This window comes from Struthio camelus, chromosome 30, assembly GCF_040807025.1.
Source record: "Struthio camelus isolate bStrCam1 chromosome 30, bStrCam1.hap1, whole genome shotgun sequence".
Classification (NCBI taxonomy): domain Eukaryota; kingdom Metazoa; phylum Chordata; class Aves; order Struthioniformes; family Struthionidae; genus Struthio; species Struthio camelus.
Window position 1 is genome coordinate 2,045,636 of NC_090971.1, and position 20,758 is coordinate 2,066,393.

Sequence of the window (20,758 nt, forward strand, 5' to 3'; positions counted from 1 at the left end):
GAGCCCTCTACCAGCCTGCACACACATGCCTTGCCCACTAACCTGCCCTCACAGGCAACACCACCCTTCTCTTTACAGCCCTACCTATACTCCACACCTACTGCCCTCCTTCCCTTGCACCTAGCCTGCTCACCGCTCACGCCCTGCACTCTCCTCCTGCTACAACAACTCCATGACCAGCCACAAACCCCAGGGAAGAGGCCTTGGCAGGCCAGCCTGCCCTTGACACCAATCGCGTCGCCCCACAACAAAGGGCCCTCTCGCCTTCCTCCCCTCCTGAAACTTCCTCCACACCTACTCCCACCTTCCTCCCACACACCACACCCTCCTCTAATGCCTCCCCAACAACAACCAGGCCCCCATACAGCACCTCCTCCCCTGCCTCTCTCCCCTTGCTATGTCCACGCCACCCGCACAGCACGTGCCTCTTGGCCTTTCCTCCCCGCAGGAAACATGCACCGCACCTACTCAGAGCCTTATACCAGCCTGCACACACATGCCTTCCCCACTAACCTGCCCTCACAGGCAACACCACCCTTCCCTTCACAGCCCTACCTATACTCCACACCTACTGCCCTCCTTCACTTCCTCCCCTCAACAAACATGCACCTAGCCTGCTCACCGCTCACGCCCTGCACTCTCCTCCTGCTACAACAACTCCATGACCAGCCACAAACCCCAGGGAAGAGGCCTTGGCAGGCCAGCATGCCCTTGACACCAATCGCGTCGCCCCACAACAAAGGGCCCTCTCGCCTTCCTCCCCTCCTGAAACTTCCTCCACACCTACTCCCACCTTCCTCCCACACACCACACCCTCATCTAACGCCTCCCCAACAACAACCAGGCCCCCACACAACACCTCCTCCCCGGCCTCTCTCCCCTTGCTATGTCCACGCCACCCGCACAGCACGTGCCTCTTGGCCTTTCCTCCCCGCAGGAAACGTGCACCGCACCTACTCAGAGCCCTCTACCAGCCTGCACACACATGCCTTCCCCACTAACCTGCCCTCACAGGCAACACCACCCTTCCCTTCACAGCCCTACCTATACTCCACACCTACTGCCCTCCTTCCCTTGCACCTAGCCTGCTCACCGCTCACGCCCTGCACTCTCCTCCTGCTACAACAACTCCATGACCAGCCACAAACCACAGGGAAGAGGCCTTGGCAGGCCAGCCTGCCCTGGCCACCACTCGCGTCACCCCACAACAAAGGGCCCTCTCGCCTTCCTCCCCTCCTGAAACTTCCTCCACACCTACTCCCACCTTCCTCCCACACACCACACCCTCCTCTAATGCCTCCCCAACAACAACCAGGCCCCCACACAACACCTCCTCCCCAGCCTCTCTCCCATTGCTATGTCCACGCCACCCGCACAGCACGTGCCTCTTGGCCTTTCCTCCCCGCAGGAAACATGCACCGCACCTACTCAGAGCCCTCTACCAGCCTGCTCACACATGCCTTGCCCACTAACCTGCCCTCACAGGCAACACCACCCTTCCCTTCACAGCCCTACCTATACTCCACACCTACTGCCCTCCTTCCCTTCCTCCCCTCAACAAACATGCACCTAGCCTGCTCACCGCTCACGCCCTGCACTCTCCTCCTGCTACAACAACTCCAAGACCAGCCACAAACCCCAGGGAAGAGGCCTTGGCAGGCCAGCCTGCCCTTGACACCAATCGCGTCGCCCCACAGCAAAGGGCCCTCTCGCCTTCCTCCCCTCCTGAAACTTCCTCCACACCTACTCCCACCTTCCTCCCACACACCACACCCTCATCTAACGCCTCCCCAACAACAACCAGGCCCCCCACACAACACCTCCTCCCCTACTCTCTCCCCTTGCTATGTCCACGCCACCCGCACAGCACGTGCCTCTTGGCCTTTCCTCCCCGCAGGAAACGTGCACCGCACCTACTCAGAGCCCTCTACCAGCCTGCACACACATGCCTTGCCCACTAACCTGCCCTCACAGGCAACACCACCCTTCTCTTTACAGCCCTACCTATACTCCACACCTACTGCCCTCCTTCCCTTGCACCTAGCCTGCTCACCGCTCACGCCCTGCACTCTCCTCCTGCTACAACAACTCCATGACCACCCACAAACCCCAGGGAAGAGGCTTTGGCAGGCCAGCCTGCCCTTGACACCAATCGCGTCGCCCCACAACAAAGGGCCCTCTCGCCTTCCTCCCCTCCTGAAACTTCCTCCACACCTACTCCCACCTTCCTCCCACACACCACACCCTCATCTAACGCCTCCCCAACAACAACCAGGCCCCCACACAACACCTCCTCCCCGGCCTCTCTCCCCTTCCTATGTCCACGCCACCCGCACAGCACGTGCCTCTTGGCCTTTCCTCCCCGCAGGAAACGTGCACCGCACCTACTCAGAGCCCTCTACCAGCCTGCACACACATGCCTTCCCCACTAACCTGCCCTCACAGGCAACACCACCCTTCCCTTCACAGCCGTACCTATACTCCACACCTACTGCCCTCCTTCCCTTGCACCTAGCCTGCTCACCGCTCACGCCCTGCACTCTCCTCCTGCTACAACAACTCCATGACCAGCCACAAACCACAGGGAAGAGGCCTTGGCAGGCCAGCCTGCCCTGGCCACCACTCGCGTCGCCCCACAACAAAGGGCCCTCTCGCCTTCCTCCCCTCCTGAAACTTCCTCCACACCTACTCCCACCTTCCTCCCACACACCACACCCTCCTCTAATGCCTCCCCAACAACAACCAGGCCCCCATACAGCACCTCCTCCCCTGCCTCTCTCCCCTTGCTATGTCCACGCCACCCGCACAGCACGTGCCTCTTGGCCTTTCCTCCCCGCAGGAAACGTGCACCGCACCTACTCAGAGCCCTCTACCAGCCTGCACACACTACTCACACATGCCTTCCCCACTAACCTGCCCTCACAGGCAACACCACCCTTCCCTTCACAGCCCTACCTATACTCCACACCTACTGCCCTCCTTCCCTTGCACCTAGCCTGCTCACCGCTCACGCCCTGCACTCTCCTCCTGCTACAACAACTCCACGACCAGCCACATACCCCAGGGAAGAGGCCTTGGCAGGCCAGCCTGCCCTGGCCACCACCCGCGTGGACCCACAACAAAGGGCCCTCTCGCCTTCCTCCCCTCCTGAAACTTCCTCCACACCTACTCCCACCTTCCTCCCACACACCACACCCTCCTCTAACGCCTCCCCAACAACAACCAGGCCCCCACACAACACCTCCTCCCCGGCCTCTCTCCCCTTGCTATGTCCACACCAGCCGCACAGCACGTGCCTCTTGGCCTTTCCTCCCCACAGGAAACGTGCACCGCACCTACTCAGAGCCCTCTACCAGCCTGCACACACATGCCTTCCCCACTAACCTGCCCTCACAGGCAACACCACCCTTCCCTTCACAGCCCTACCTACACTCCACACCTACTGCCCTCCTTCCCTTCCACCTAGCCTGCTCACCGCTCACGCCCTGCACTCTCCTCCTGCTACAACAACTCCATGACCACCCACAAACCCCAGGGAAGAGGCCTTGGCAGGCCAGCATGCCCTTGACACCAATCGCGTCGCCCCACAACAAAGGGCCCTCTCGCCTTCCTCCCCTCCTGAAACTTCCTCCACACCTACTCCCACCTTCTTCCCACACACCACACCCTCCTCTAACGCCTCCCCAACAACAACCAGGCCCCCACACAACACCTCCTCCCCGGCCTCTCTCCCCTTGCTATGTCCACGCCACCCGCACAGCACGTGCCTCTTGGCCTTTCCTCCCCGCAGGAAACGTGCACCGCACCTACTCAGAGCCCTCTACCAGCCTGCACACACATGCCTTCCCCACTAACCTGCCCTCACAGGCAACACCACCCTTCTCTTTACAGCCCTACCTATACTCCACACCTACTGCCCTCCTTCCCTTGCACCTAGCCTGCTCACCGCTCACGCCCTGCACTCTCCTCCTGCTACAACAACTCCATGACCACCCACAAACCCCAGGGAAGAGGCCTTGGCAGGCCAGCCTGCCCTTGACACCAATCGCGTCGCCCCACAACAAAGGGCCCTCTCGCCTTCCTCCCCTCCTGAAACTTCCTCCACACCTACTCCCACCTTCCTCCCACACACCACACCCTCCTCTAATGCCTCCCCAACAACAACCAGGCCCCCATACAGCACCTCCTCCCCGGCCTCTCTCCCCTTGCTATGTCCACACCAGCCGCACAGCACGTGCCTCTTGGCCTTTCCTCCCCGCAGGAAACGTGCACCGCACCTACTCAGAGCCCTCTACCAGCCTGCACACACATGCCTTCCCCACTAACCTGCCCTCACAGGCAACACCACCCTTCCCTTCACAGCCCTACCTACACTCCACACCTACTGCCCTCTTTCCCTTGCACCTAGCCTGCTCACCGCTCACGCCCTGCACTCTCCTCCTGCTACAACAACTCCATGACCAGCCACAAACCCCAGGGAAGAGGCCTTGGCAGGCCAGCCTGCCCTGGCCACCACCCGCGTGGACCCACAACAAAGGGCCCTCTCGCCTTCCTCCCCTCCTGAAACTTCCTCCACACCTACTCCCACCTTCCTCCCACACACCACACCCTCCTCTAACGCCTCCCCAACAACAACCAGGCCCCCACACAACACCTCCTCCCCGGCCTCTCTCCCCTTGCTATGTCCACGCCACCCGCACAGCACGTGCCTCTTGGCCTTTCCTCCCCGCAGGAAACGTGCACCGCACCTACTCAGAGCCCTCTACCAGCCTGCACACACATGCCTTCCCCACTAACCTGCCCTCACAGGCAACACCACCCTTCCCTTCACAGCCCTACCTATACTCCACACCTACTGCCCTCCTTCCCTTGCACCTAGCCTGCTCACCGCTCACGCCCTGCACTCTCCTCCTGCTACAACAACTCCATGACCAGCCACAAACCCCAGGGAAGAGGCCTTGGCAGGCCAGCCTGCCCTTGACACCAATCGCGTCGCCCCACAGCAAAGGGCCCTCTCGCCTTCCTCCCCTCCTGAAACTTCCTCCACACCTACTCCCACCTTCCTCCCACACACCACACCCTCATCTAACGCCTCCCCAACAACAACCAGGCCCCCACACAACACCTCCTCCCCGGCCTCTCTCCCCTTCCTATGTCCACGCCACCCGCACAGCACGTGCCTCTTGGCCTTTCCTCCCCGCAGGAAACGTGCACCGCACCTACTCAGAGCCCTCTACCAGCCTGCACACACATGCCTTCCCCACTAACCTGCCCTCACAGGCAACACCACCCTTCCCTTCACAGCCCTACCTATACTCCACACCTACTGCCCTCCTTCCCTTGCACCTAGCCTGCTCACCGCTCACGCCCTGCACTCTCCTCCTGCTACAACAACTCCATGACCAGCCACAAACCACAGGGAAGAGGCCTTGGCAGGCCAGCCTGCCCTGGCCACCACTCGCGTCGCCCCACAACAAAGGGCCCTCTCGCCTTCCTCCCCTCCTGAAACTTCCTCCACACCTACTCCCACCTTCCTCCCACACACCACACCCTCCTCTAATGCCTCCCCAACAACAACCAGGCCCCCATACAGCACCTCCTCCCCTGCCTCTCTCCCCTTGCTATGTCCACGCCACCCGCACAGCACGTGCCTCTTGGCCTTTCCTCCCCGCAGGAAACGTGCACCGCACCTACTCAGAGCCCTCTACCAGCCTGCACACACTACTCACACATGCCTTCCCCACTAACCTGCCCTCACAGGCAACACCACCCTTCCCTTCACAGCCCTACCTATACTCCACACCTACTGCCCTCCTTCCCTTGCACCTAGCCTGCTCACCGCTCACGCCCTGCACTCTCCTCCTGCTACAACAACTCCATGACCAGCCACAAACCCCAGGGAAGAGGCCTTGGCAGGCCAGCCTGCCCTTGACACCAATCGCGTCGCCCCACAGCAAAGGGCCCTCTCGCCTTCCTCCCCTCCTGAAACTTCCTCCACACCTACTCCCACCTTCCTCCCACACACCACACCCTCCTCTAATGCCTCCCCAACAACAACCAGGCCCCCACACAACACCTCCTCCCCGGCCTCTCTCCCCTTGCTATGTCCACGCCACCCGCACAGCACGTGCCTCTTGGCCTTTCCTCCCCGCAGGAAACGTGCACCGCACCTACTCAGAGCCCTCTACCAGCCTGCACACACATGCCTTCCCCACTAACCTGCCCTCACAGGCAACACCACCCTTCCCTTCACAGCCCTACCTATACTCCACACCTACTGCCCTCCTTCCCTTGCACCTAGCCTGCTCACCGCTCACGCCCTGCACTCTCCTCCTGCTACAACAACTCCATGACCAGCCACAAACCACAGGGAAGAGGCCTTGGGAGGCCAGCCTGCCCTGGCCACCACTCGCGTCACCCCACAACAAAGGGCCCTCTCGCCTTCCTCCCCTCCTGAAACTTCCTCCACACCTACTCCCACCTTCCTCCCACACACCACACCCTCCTCTAATGCCTCCCCAACAACAACCAGGCCCCCACACAACACCTCCTCCCCAGCCTCTCTCCCATTGCTATGTCCACGCCACCCGCACAGCACGTGCCTCTTGGCCTTTCCTCCCCGCAGGAAACATGCACCGCACCTACTCAGAGCCCTCTACCAGCCTGCTCACACATGCCTTCCCCACTAACCTGCCCTCACAGGCAACACCACCCTTCCCTTCACAGCCCTACCTATACTCCACACCTACTGCCCTCCTTCCCTTCCTCCCCTCAACAAACATGCACCTAGCCTGCTCACCGCTCACGCCCTGCACTCTCCTCCTGCTACAACAACTCCAAGACCAGCCACAAACCCCAGGGAAGAGGCCTTGGCAGGCCAGCCTGCCCTTGACACCAATCGCGTCGCCCCACAGCAAAGGGCCCTCTCGCCTTCCTCCCCTCCTGAAACTTCCTCCACACCTACTCCCACCTTCCTCCCACACACCACACCCTCATCTAACGCCTCCCCAACAACAACCAGGCCCCCCACACAACACCTCCTCCCCTACTCTCTCCCCTTGCTATGTCCACGCCACCCGCACAGCACGTGCCTCTTGGCCTTTCCTCCCCGCAGGAAACGTGCACCGCACCTACTCAGAGCCCTCTACCAGCCTGCACACACATGCCTTCCCCACTAACCTGCCCTCACAGGCAACACCACCCTTCTCTTTACAGCCCTACCTATACTCCACACCTACTGCCCTCCTTCCCTTGCACCTAGCCTGCTCACCGCTCACGCCCTGCACTCTCCTCCTGCTACAACAACTCCATGACCACCCACAAACCCCAGGGAAGAGGCCTTGGCAGGCCAGCCTGCCCTTGACACCAATCGCGTCGCCCCACAACAAAGGGCCCTCTCGCCTTCCTCCCCTCCTGAAACTTCCTCCACACCTACTCCCACCTTCCTCCCACACACCACACCCTCATCTAACGCCTCCCCAACAACAACCAGGCCCCCACACAACACCTCCTCCCCGGCCTCTCTCCCCTTGCTATGTCCACGCCAGCCGCACAGCACGTGCCTCTTGGCCTTTCCTCCCCGCAGGAAACGTGCACCGCACCTACTCAGAGCCCTCTACCAGCCTGCACACACATGCCTTCCCCACTAACCTGCCCTCACAGGCAACACCACCCTTCCCTTCACAGCCCTACCTATACTCCACACCTACTGCCCTCCTTCCCTTGCACCTAGCCTGCTCACCGCTCACGCCCTGCACTCTCCTCCTGCTACAACAACTCCATGACCACCCACAAACCCCAGGGAAGAGGCCTTGGCAGGCCAGCATGCCCTTGACACCAATCGCGTCGCCCCACAACAAAGGGCCCTCTCGCCTTCCTCCCCTCCTGAAACTTCCTCCACACCTACTCCCACCTTCTTCCCACACACCACACCCTCCTCTAACGCCTCCCCAACAACAACCAGGCCCCCACACAACACCTCCTCCCCGGCCTCTCTCCCCTTGCTATGTCCACGCCACCCGCACAGCACGTGCCTCTTGGCCTTTCCTCCCCGCAGGAAACGTGCACCGCACCTACTCAGAGCCCTCTACCAGCCTGCACACACATGCCTTCCCCACTAACCTGCCCTCACAGGCAACACCACCCTTCTCTTTACAGCCCTACCTATACTCCACACCTACTGCCCTCCTTCCCTTGCACCTAGCCTGCTCACCGCTCACGCCCTGCACTCTCCTCCTGCTACAACAACTCCATGACCACCCACAAACCCCAGGGAAGAGGCCTTGGCAGGCCAGCCTGCCCTTGACACCAATCGCGTCGCCCCACAACAAAGGGCCCTCTCGCCTTCCTCCCCTCCTGAAACTTCCTCCACACCTACTCCCACCTTCCTCCCACACACCACACCCTCCTCTAATGCCTCCCCAACAACAACCAGGCCCCCATACAGCACCTCCTCCCCGGCCTCTCTCCCCTTGCTATGTCCACACCAGCCGCACAGCACGTGCCTCTTGGCCTTTCCTCCCCACAGGAAACGTGCACCGCACCTACTCAGAGCCCTCTACCAGCCTGCACACACATGCCTTCCCCACTAACCTGCCCTCACAGGCAACACCACCCTTCCCTTCACAGCCCTACCTACACTCCACACCTACTGCCCTCCTTCCCTTCCACCTAGCCTGCTCACCGCTCACGCCCTGCACTCTCCTCCTGCTACAACAACTCCATGACCACCCACAAACCCCAGGGAAGAGGCCTTGGCAGGCCAGCCTGCCCTGGCCACCACCCGCGTGGACCCACAACAAAGGGCCCTCTCGCCTTCCTCCCCTCCTGAAACTTCCTCCACACCTACTCCCACCTTCCTCCCACACACCACACCCTCCTCTAACGCCTCCCCAACAACAACCAGGCCCCCACACAACACCTCCTCCCCGGCCTCTCTCCCCTTCCTATGTCCACGCCACCCGCACAGCACGTGCCTCTTGGCCTTTCCTCCCCGCAGGAAACGTGCACCGCACCTACTCAGAGCCCTCTACCAGCCTGCACACACATGCCTTCCCCACTAACCTGCCCTCACAGGCAACACCACCCTTCCCTTCACAGCCCTACCTATACTCCACACCTACTGCCCTCCTTCCCTTGCACCTAGCCTGCTCACCGCTCACGCCCTGCACTCTCCTCCTGCTACAACAACTCCATGACCAGCCACAAACCCCAGGGAAGAGGCCTTGGCAGGCCAGCCTGCCCTTGACACCAATCGCGTCGCCCCACAGCAAAGGGCCCTCTCGCCTTCCTCCCCTCCTGAAACTTCCTCCACACCTACTCCCACCTTCCTCCCACACACCACACCCTCATCTAACGCCTCCCCAACAACAACCAGGCCCCCACACAACACCTCCTCCCCGGCCTCTCTCCCCTTCCTATGTCCACGCCACCCGCACAGCACGTGCCTCTTGGCCTTTCCTCCCCGCAGGAAACGTGCACCGCACCTACTCAGAGCCCTCTACCAGCCTGCACACACATGCCTTCCCCACTAACCTGCCCTCACAGGCAACACCACCCTTCCCTTCACAGCCCTACCTATACTCCACACCTACTGCCCTCCTTCCCTTGCACCTAGCCTGCTCACCGCTCACGCCCTGCACTCTCCTCCTGCTACAACAACTCCATGACCAGCCACAAACCACAGGGAAGAGGCCTTGGCAGGCCAGCCTGCCCTGGCCACCACTCGCGTCGCCCCACAACAAAGGGCCCTCTCGCCTTCCTCCCCTCCTGAAACTTCCTCCACACCTACTCCCACCTTCCTCCCACACACCACACCCTCCTCTAATGCCTCCCCAACAACAACCAGGCCCCCATACAGCACCTCCTCCCCTGCCTCTCTCCCCTTGCTATGTCCACGCCACCCGCACAGCACGTGCCTCTTGGCCTTTCCTCCCCGCAGGAAACGTGCACCGCACCTACTCAGAGCCCTCTACCAGCCTGCACACACTACTCACACATGCCTTCCCCACTAACCTGCCCTCACAGGCAACACCACCCTTCCCTTCACAGCCCTACCTATACTCCACACCTACTGCCCTCCTTCCCTTGCACCTAGCCTGCTCACCGCTCACGCCCTGCACTCTCCTCCTGCTACAACAACTCCATGACCAGCCACAAACCCCAGGGAAGAGGCCTTGGCAGGCCAGCCTGCCCTTGACACCAATCGCGTCGCCCCACAGCAAAGGGCCCTCTCGCCTTCCTCCCCTCCTGAAACTTCCTCCACACCTACTCCCACCTTCCTCCCACACACCACACCCTCCTCTAATGCCTCCCCAACAACAACCAGGCCCCCACACAACACCTCCTCCCCGGCCTCTCTCCCCTTGCTATGTCCACGCCAGCCGCACAGCACGTGCCTCTTGGCCTTTCCTCCCCGCAGGAAACGTGCACCGCACCTACTCAGAGCCCTCTACCAGCCTGCACACACATGCCTTCCCCACTAACCTGCCCTCACAGGCAACACCACCCTTCCCTTCACAGCCCTACCTATACTCCACACCTACTGCCCTCCTTCCCTTCCGCCCCTCAACAAACATGCACCTAGCCTGCTCACCGCTCACGCCCTGCACTCTCCTCCTGCTACAACAACTCCATGACCAGCCACAAACCCCAGGGAAGAGGCCTTGGCAGGCCGGCCTGCCCTTGACACCAATCGCAAGGCCCCACAACAAAGGGCCCTCTCGCCTTCCTCCCCTCCTGAAACTTCCTCCACACCTACTCCCACCTTCTTCCCACACACCGCACCCTCCTCTAACGCCTCCCCAACAACAACCAGGCCCCCACACAACACCTCCTCCCCGGCCTCTCTCCCCTTGCTATGTCCACGCCAGCCGCACAGCACGTGCCTCTTGGCCTTTCCTCCCCGCAGGAAACGTGCACCGCACCTACTTACAGCCTTATACCAGCCTGCACACACATGCCTTCCCCACTAACCTGCCCTCACAGGCAACACCACCCTTCCCTTCACAGCCCTACCTATACTCCACACCTACTGCCCTCCTTCCCTTGCACCTAGCCTGCTCACCGCTCACGCCCTGCACTCTCCTCCTGCTACAACAACTCCATGACCAGCCACAAACCCCAGGGAAGAGGCCTTGGCAGGCCAGCCTGCCCTGGCCACCACTCGCGTCACCCCACAGCAAAGGGCCCTCTCGCCTTCCTCCCCTCCTGAAACTTCCTCCACACCTACTCCCACCTTCCTCCCACACACCACACCCTCCTCTAATGCCTCCCCAACAACAACCAGGCCCCCATACAGCACCTCCTCCCCTGCCTCTCTCCCCTTGCTATGTCCACGCCAGCCGCACAGCACGTGCCTCTTGGCCTTTCCTCCCCGCAGGAAACGTGCACCGCACCTACTCAGAGCCCTCTACCAGCCTGCTCACACAGGCCTTCCCCACTAACCTGCCCTCACAGGCAACACCACCCTTCCCTTCACAGCCCTACCTATACTCCACACCTACTGCCCTCCTTCCCTTCCACCTAGCCTGCTCACCGCTCACGCCCTGCACTCTCCTCCTGCTACAACAACTCCACGACCAGTCACATACCCCAGGGAAGAGGCCTTGGCAGGCCAGCATGCCCTGGCCTCCACTCGCGTCGCCCCACAACAAAGGGCCCTCTTGCCTTCCTCCCCTCCTGAAACTTCCTCCACACCTACTCCCACCTTCCTCCCACACACCACACCCTCCTCTAATGCCTCCCCAACAACAACCAGGCCCCCACACAACACCTCCTCCCCGGCCTCTCTCCCCTTGCTATGTCCACGCCACCCGCACAGCACGTGCCTCTTGGCCTTTCCTCCCCGCAGGAAACGTGCACCGCACCTACTCAGAGCCCTCTACCAGCCTGCACACACTACTCACACATGCCTTCCCACTAACCTGCCCTCACAGGCAACACCACCCTTCCCTTCACAGCCCTACCTATACTCCACACCTACTGCCCTCCTTCCCTTGCACCTAGCCTGCTCACCGCTCACGCCCTGCACTCTCCTCCTGCTACAACAACTCCACGACCAGCCACATACCCCAGGGAAGAGGCCTTGGCAGGCCAGCCTGCCCTGGCCACCACCCGCGTGGACCCACAGCAAAGGGCCCTCTCGCCTTCCTCCCCTCCTGAAACTTCCTCCACACCTACTCCCACCTTCCTCCCACACACCACACCCTCCTCTAACGCCTCCCCAACAACAACCAGGCCCCCACACAACACCTCCTCCCCGGCCTCTCTCCCCTTGCTATGTCCACACCACCCACACAGCACGTGCCTCTTGGCCTTTCCTCCCCGCAGGAAACGTGCACCGCACCTACTCAGAGCCCTCTACCAGCCTGCACACACATGCCTTCCCCACTAACCTGCCCTCACAGGCAACACCACCCTTCTCTTTACAGCCCTACCTATACTCCACACCTACTGCCCTCCTTCCCTTGCACCTAGCCTGCTCACCGCTCACGCCCTGCACTCTCCTCCTGCTACAACAACTCCATGACCAGCCACAAACCCCAGGGAAGAGGCCTTGGCAGGCCAGCCTGCCCTTGACACCAATCGCGTCGCCCCACAACAAAGGGCCCTCTCGCATTCCTCCCCTCCTGAAACTCCCTCCACACCTACTCCCACCTTCCTCCCACACACCACACCCTCCTCTAATGCCTCCCCAACAACAACCAGGCCCCCATACAGCACCTCCTCCCCTGCCTCTCTCCCCTTGCTATGTCCACGCCACCCGCACAGCACGTGCCTCTTGGCCTTTCCTCCCCGCAGGAAACATGCACCGCACCTACTCAGAGCCTTATACCAGCCTGCACACACATGCCTTCCCCACTAACCTGCCCTCACAGGCAACACCACCCTTCCCTTCACAGCCCTACCTATACTCCACACCTACTGCCCTCCTTCCCTTCCTCCCCTCAACAAACATGCACCTAGCCTGCTCACCGCTCACGCCCTGCACTCTCCTCCTGCTACAACAACTCCATGACCAGCCACAAACCCCAGGGAAGAGGCCTTGGCAGGCCGGCCTGCCCTTGACACCAATCGCAAGGCCCCACAACAAAGGGCCCTCTCGCCTTCCTCCCCTCCTGAAACTTCCTCCACACCTACTCCCACCTTCCTCCCACACACCACACCCTCATCTAACGCCTCCCCAACAACAACCAGGCCCCCACACAACACCTCCTCCCCGGCCTCTCTCCCCTTGCTATGTCCACGCCACCCGCACAGCACGTGCCTCTTGGCCTTTCCTCCCCGCAGGAAACGTGCACCGCACCTACTCAGAGCCCTCTACCAGCCTGCACACACATGCCTTCCCCACTAACCTGCCCTCACAGGCAACACCACCCTTCCCTTCACAGCCCTACCTATACTCCACACCTACTGCCCTCCTTCCCTTGCACCTAGCCTGCTCACCGCTCACGCCCTGCACTCTCCTCCTGCTACAACAACTCCATGACCAGCCACAAACCACAGGGAAGAGGCCTTGGGAGGCCAGCCTGCCCTGGCCACCACTCGCGTCACCCCACAACAAAGGGCCCTCTCGCCTTCCTCCCCTCCTGAAACTTCCTCCACACCTACTCCCACCTTCCTCCCACACACCACACCCTCCTCTAATGCCTCCCCAACAACAACCAGGCCCCCACACAACACCTCCTCCCCAGCCTCTCTCCCCTTGCTATGTCCACGCCACCCGCACAGCACGTGCCTCTTGGCCTTTCCTCCCCGCAGGAAACATGCACCGCACCTACTCAGAGCCCTCTACCAGCCTGCTCACACATGCCTTGCCCACTAACCTGCCCTCACAGGCAACACCACCCTTCCCTTCACAGCCCTACCTATACTCCACACCTACTGCCCTCCTTCCCTTCCTCCCCTCAACAAACATGCACCTAGCCTGCTCACCGCTCACGCCCTGCACTCTCCTCCTGCTACAACAACTCCAAGACCAGCCACAAACCCCAGGGAAGAGGCCTTGGCAGGCCAGCCTGCCCTTGACACCAATCGCGTCGCCCCACAGCAAAGGGCCCTCTCGCCTTCCTCCCCTCCTGAAACTTCCTCCACACCTACTCCCACCTTCCTCCCACACACCACACCCTCATCTAACGCCTCCCCAACAACAACCAGGCCCCCCACACAACACCTCCTCCCCGGCCTCTCTCCCCTTGCTATGTCCACGCCACCCGCACAGCACGTGCCTCTTGGCCTTTCCTCCCCGCAGGAAACGTGCACCGCACCTACTCAGAGCCCTCTACCAGCCTGCACACACATGCCTTCCCCACTAACCTGCCCTCACAGGCAACACCACCCTTCCCTTCACAGCCCTACCTATACTCCACACCTACTGCCCTCCTTCCCTTGCACCTAGCCTGCTCACCGCTCACGCCCTGCACTCTCCTCCTGCTACAACAACTCCATGACCACCCACAAACCCCAGGGAAGAGGCCTTGGCAGGCCAGCATGCCCTTGACACCAATCGCGTCGCCCCACAACAAAGGGCCCTCTCGCCTTCCTCCCCTCCTGAAACTTCCTCCACACCTACTCCCACCTTCTTCCCACACACCGCACCCTCCTCTAACGCCTCCCCAACAACAACCAGGCCCCCACACAACACCTCCTCCCCGGCCTCTCTCCCCTTGCTATGTCCACGCCACCCGCACAGCACGTGCCTCTTGGCCTTTCCTCCCCGCAGGAAACGTGCACCGCACCTACTCAGAGCCCTCTACCAGCCTGCACACACTACTCACACATGCCTTCCCCACTAACCTGCCCTAACAGGCAACACCACCCTTCTCTTTACAGCCCTACCTATACTCCACACCTACTGCCCTCCTTCCCTTGCACCTAGCCTGCTCACCGCTCACGCCCTGCACTCTCCTCCTGCTACAACAACTTCACGACCAGCCACAAACCCCAGGGAAGAGGCCTTGGCAGGCCGGCCTGCCCTTGACACCAATCGCAAGGCCCCACAACAAAGGGCCCTCTCGCCTTCCTCCCCTCCTGAAACTTCCTCCACACCTACTCCCACCTTCTTCCCACACACCGCACCCTCCTCTAACGCCTCCCCAACAACAACCAGGCCCCCACACAACACCTCCTCCCCGGCCTCTCTCCCCTTCCTATGTCCACGCCACCCGCACAGCACGTGCCTCTTGGCCTTTCCTCCCCGCAGGAAACGTGCACCGCACCTACTCAGAGCCCTCTACCAGCCTGCACACACATGCCTTCCCCACTAACCTGCCCTCACAGGCAACACCACCCTTCCCTTCACAGCCCTACCTATACTCCACACCTACTGCCCTCCTTCCCTTGCACCTAGCCTGCTCACCGCTCACGCCCTGCACTCTCCTCCTGCTACAACAACTCCATGACCAGCCACAAACCCCAGGGAAGAGGCCTTGGCAGGCCAGCCTGCCCTGGCCACCACTCGCGTCACCCCACAACAAAGGGCCCTCTCGCCTTCCTCCCCTCCTGAAACTTCCTCCACACCTACTCCCACCTTCCTCCCACACACCACACCCTCCTCTAATGCCTCCCCAACAACAACCAGGCCCCCACACAACACCTCCTCCCCGGCCTCTCTCCCCTTGCTATGTCCACGCCAGCCGCACAGCACGTGCCTCTTGGCCTTTCCTCCCCGCAGGAAACGTGCACCGCACCTACTCAGAGCCCTCTACCAGCCTGCACACACATGCCTTCCCCACTAACCTGCCCTCACAGGCAACACCACCCTTCCCTTCACAGCCCTACCTATACTCCACACCTACTGCCCTCCTTCCCTTCCACCTAGCCTGCTCACCGCTCACGCCCTGCACTCTCCTCCTGCTACAACAACTCCACGACCAGCCACAAACCACAGGGAAGAGGCCTTGGCAGGCCAGCCTGCCCTTGACACCAATCGCGTCGCCCCACAGCAAAGGGCCCTCTCGCCTTCCTCCCCTCCTGAAACTTCCTCCACACCTACTCCCACCTTCCTCCCACACACCACACCCTCATCTAACGCCTCCCCAACAACAACCAGGCCCCCACACAACACCTCCTCCCCGGCCTCTCTCCCCTTGCTATGTCCACGCCACCCGCACAGCACGTGCCTCTTGGCCTTTCCTCCCCGCAGGAAACGTGCACCGCACCTACTCAGAGCCCTCTACCAGCCTGCACACACATGCCTTCCCCACTAACCTGCCCTCACAGGCAACACCACCCTTCCCTTCACAGCCCTACCTACACTCCACACCTACTGCCCTCCTTCCCTTGCACCTAGCCTGCTCACCGCTCACGCCCTGCACTCTCCTCCTGCTACAACAACTCCATGACCACCCACAAACCCCAGGGAAGAGGCCTTGGCAGGCCAGCCTGCCCTTGACACCAATCGCGTCGCCCCACAACAAAGGGCCCTCTCGCCTTCCTCCCCTCCTGAAACTTCCTCCACACCTACTCCCACCTTCTTCCCACACACCGCACCCTCCTCTAACGCCTCCCCAACAACAACCAGGCCCCCACACAACACCTCCTCCCCGGCCTCTCTCCCCTTGCTATGTCCACGCCACCCGCACAGCACGTGCCTCTTGGCCTTTCCTCCCCGCAGGAAACGTGCACCGCACCTACTCAGAGCCCTCTACCAGCCTGCACACACTACTCACACATGCCTTCCCCACTAACCTGCCCTAACAGGCAACACCACCCTTCTCTTTACAGCCCTACCTATACTCCACACCTACTGCCCTCCTTCCCTTGCACCTAGCCTGCTCACCGCTCACGCCCTGCACTCTCCTCCTGCTACAACAACTTCACGACCAGCCACAAACCCCAGGGAAGAGGCCTTGGCAGGCCGGCCTGCCCTTGACACCAATCGCAAGGCCCCACAACAAAGGGCCCTCTCGCCTTCCTCCCCTCCTGAAACTTCCTCCACACCTACTCCCACCTTCTTCCCACACACCGCACCCTCCTCTAACGCCTCCCCAACAACAACCAGGCCCCCACACAACACCTCCTCCCCGGCCTCTCTCCCCTTCCTATGTCCACGCCACCCGCACAGCACGTGCCTCTTGGCCTTTCCTCCCCGCAGGAAACGTGCACCGCACCTACTCAGAGCCCTCTACCAGCCTGCACACACATGCCTTGCCCACTAACCTGCCCTCACAGGCAACACCACCCTTCCCTTCACAGCCCTACCTATACTCCACACCTACTGCCCTCCTTCCCTTCCTCACCTCAACAAACATGCACCTAGCCTGCTCACCGCTCACGCCCTGCACTCTCCTCCTGCTACAACAACTCCACGACCAGTCACATACCCCAGGGAAGAGGCCTTGGCAGGCCAGCCTGCCCTGGCCACCACCCGCGTGGACCCACAACAAAGGGCCCTCTCGCCTTCCTCCCCTCCTGAAACTTCCTCCACACCTACTCCCACCTTCTTCCCACACACCGCACCCTCCTCTAACGCCTCCCCAACAACAACCAGGCCCCCACACAACACCTCCTCCCCGGCCTCTCTCCCCTTCCTATGTCCACGCCACCCGCACAGCACGTGCCTCTTGGCCTTTCCTCCCCGCAGGAAACATGCACCGCACCTACTCAGAGCCCTCTACCAGCCTGCTCACACATGCCTTCCCCACTAACCTGCCCTCACAGGCAACACCACCCTTCCCTTCACAGCCCTACCTATACTCCACACCTACTGCCCTCCTTCCCTTCCACCTAGCCTGCTCACCGCTCACGCCCTGCACTCTCCTCCTGCTACAACAACTCCATGACCACCCACAAACCCCAGGGAAGAGGCCTTGGCAGGCCAGCCTGCCCTGGCCACCACCCGCGTGGACCCACAACAAAGGGCCCTCTCGCCTTCCTCCCCTCCTGAAACTTCCTCCACACCTACTCCCACCTTCCTCCCACACACCACACCCTCCTCTAATGCCTCCCCAACAACAACCAGGCCCCCACACAACACCTCCTCCCCGGCCTCTCTCCCCTTGCTATGTCCACGCCACCCGCACAGCACGTGCCTCTTGGCCTTTCCTCCCCGCAGGAAACGTGCACCGCACCTACTCAGAGCCCTCTACCAGCCTGCACACACATGCCTTCCCCACTAACCTGCCCTCACAGGCAACACCACCCTTCCCTTCACAGCCCTACCTATACTCCACACCTACTGCCCTCCTTCCCTTGCACCTAGCCTGCTCACCGCTCACGCCCTGCACTCTCCTCCTGCTACAACAACTCCATGACCACCCACAAACCCCAGGGAAGAGGCCTTGGCAGGCCAGCCTGCCCTTGACACCAATCGCGTCGCCCCACAACAAAGGGCCCTCTCGCCTTCCTCCCCTCCTGAAACTTCCTCCACACCTACTCCCACCTTCCTCCCACACACCACACCCTCATCTAACGCCTCCCCAACAACAACCAGGCCCCCACACAACACCTCCTCCCCGGCCTCTCTCCCCTTGCTATGTCCACGCCACCCACACAGCACGTGCCTCTTGGCCTTTCCTCCCCGCAGGAAACGTGCACCGCACCTACTCAGAGCCCTCTACCAGCCTGCACACACATGCCTTCCCCACTAACCTGCCCTCACAGGCAACACCACCCTTCCCTTCACAGCCCTACCTATACTCCACACCTACTGCCCTCCTTCCCTTGCACCTAGCCTGCTCACCGCTCACGCCCTGCACTCTCCTCCTGCTACAACAACTCCATGACCAGCCACAAACCACAGGGAAGAGGCCTTGGCAGGCCAGCCTGCCCTGGCCACCACTCGCGTCGCCCCACAACAAAGGGCCCTCTCGCCTTCCTCCCCTCCTGAAACTTCCTCCACACCTACTCCCACCTTCCTCCCACACACCACACCCTCCTCTAATGCCTCCCCAACAACAACCAGGCCCCCACACAGCACCTCCTCCCCTGCCTCTCTCCCCTTGCTATGTCCACGCCACCTGCACAGCACGTGCCTCTTGGCCTTTCCTCCCCGCAGGAAACGTGCACCGCACCTACTCAGAGCCCTCTACCAGCCTGCACACACTACTCACACATGCCTTCCCCACTAACCTGCCCTCACAGGCAACACCACCCTTCCCTTCACAGCCCTACCTATACTCCACACCTACTGCCCTCCTTCCCTTGCACCTAGCCTGCTCACCGCTCACGCCCTGCACTCTCCTCCTGCTACAACAACTCCATGACCAGCCACAAACCCCAGGGAAGAGGCCTTGGCAGGCCAGCCTGCCCTTGACACCAATCGCGTCGCCCCACAGCAAAGGGCCCTCTCGCCTTCCTCCCCTCCTGAAACTTCCTCCACACCTACTCCCACCTTCCTCCCACACACCACACCCTCATCTAACGCCTCCCCAACAACAACCAGGCCCCCACACAACACCTCCTCCCCGGCCTCTCTCCCCTTGCTATGTCCACGCCACCCGCACAGCACGTGCCTCTTGGCCTTTCCTCCCCGCAGGAAACGTGCACCGCACCTACTCAGAGCCCTCTACCAGCCTGCACACACATGCCTTCCCCACTAACCTGCCCTCACAGGCAACACCACCCTTCCCTTCACAGCCCTACCTATACTCCACACCTACTGCCCTCCTTCCCTTGCACCTAGCCTGCTCACCGCTCACGCCCTGCACTCTCCTCCTGCTACAACAACTCCATGACCACCCACAAACCACAGGGAAGAGGCCTTGGCAGGCCAGCCTGCCCTTGACACCACTCGCGTCGCCCCACAACAAAGGGCCCTCTCGCCTTCCTCCCCTCCTGAAACTTCCTCCACACCTACTCCCACCTTCCTCCCACACACCACACCCTCCTCTAATGCCTCCCCAACAACAACCAGGCCCCCATACAGCACCTCCTCCCCGGCCTCTCTCCCCTTGCTATGTCCACGCCACCCGCACAGCACGTGCCTCTTGGCCTTTCCTCCCCGCAGGAAACATGCACCGCACCTACTCAGAGCCCTCTACCAGCCTGCTCACACATGCCTTGCCCACTAACCTGCCCTCACAGGCAACACCACCCTTCCCTTCACAGCCCTACCTATACTCCACACCTACTGCCCTCCTTCCCTTGCACCTAGCCTGCTCACCGCTCACGCCCTGCACTCTCCTCCTGCTACAACAACTCCATGACCACCCACAAACCCCAGGGAAGAGGCCTTGGCAGGCCAGCCTGCCCTGGCCACCACCCGCGTGGACCCACAACAAAGGGCCCTCTCGCCTTCCTCCCCTCCTGAAACTTCCTCCACACCTACTCCCACCTTCCTCCCACACACCACACCCTCCTCTAACGCCTCCCCAACAACAACCAGGCCCCCACACAACACCTCCTCCCCGGCCTCTCTCCCCTTGCTATGTCCACGCCACCCGCACAGCACGTGCCTCTTGGCCTTTCCTCCCCGCAGGAAACATGCACCGCACCTACTCAGAGCCCTCTACCAGCCTGCTCACACATGCCTTCCCCACTAACCTGCCCTCACAGGCAACACCACCCTTCTCTTCACAGCCCTACCTATACTCCACACCTACTGCCCTCCTTCCCTTGCACCTAGCCTGCTCACCGCTCACGCCCTGCACTCTCCTCCTGCTACAACAACTCCATGACCACCCACAAACCCCAGGGAAGAGGCCTTGGCAGGCCAGCCTGCCCTGGCCACCACCCGCGTGGACCCACAACAAAGGGCCCTCTCGCCTTCCTCCCCTCCTGAAACTTCCTCCACACCTACTCCCACCTTCCTCCCACA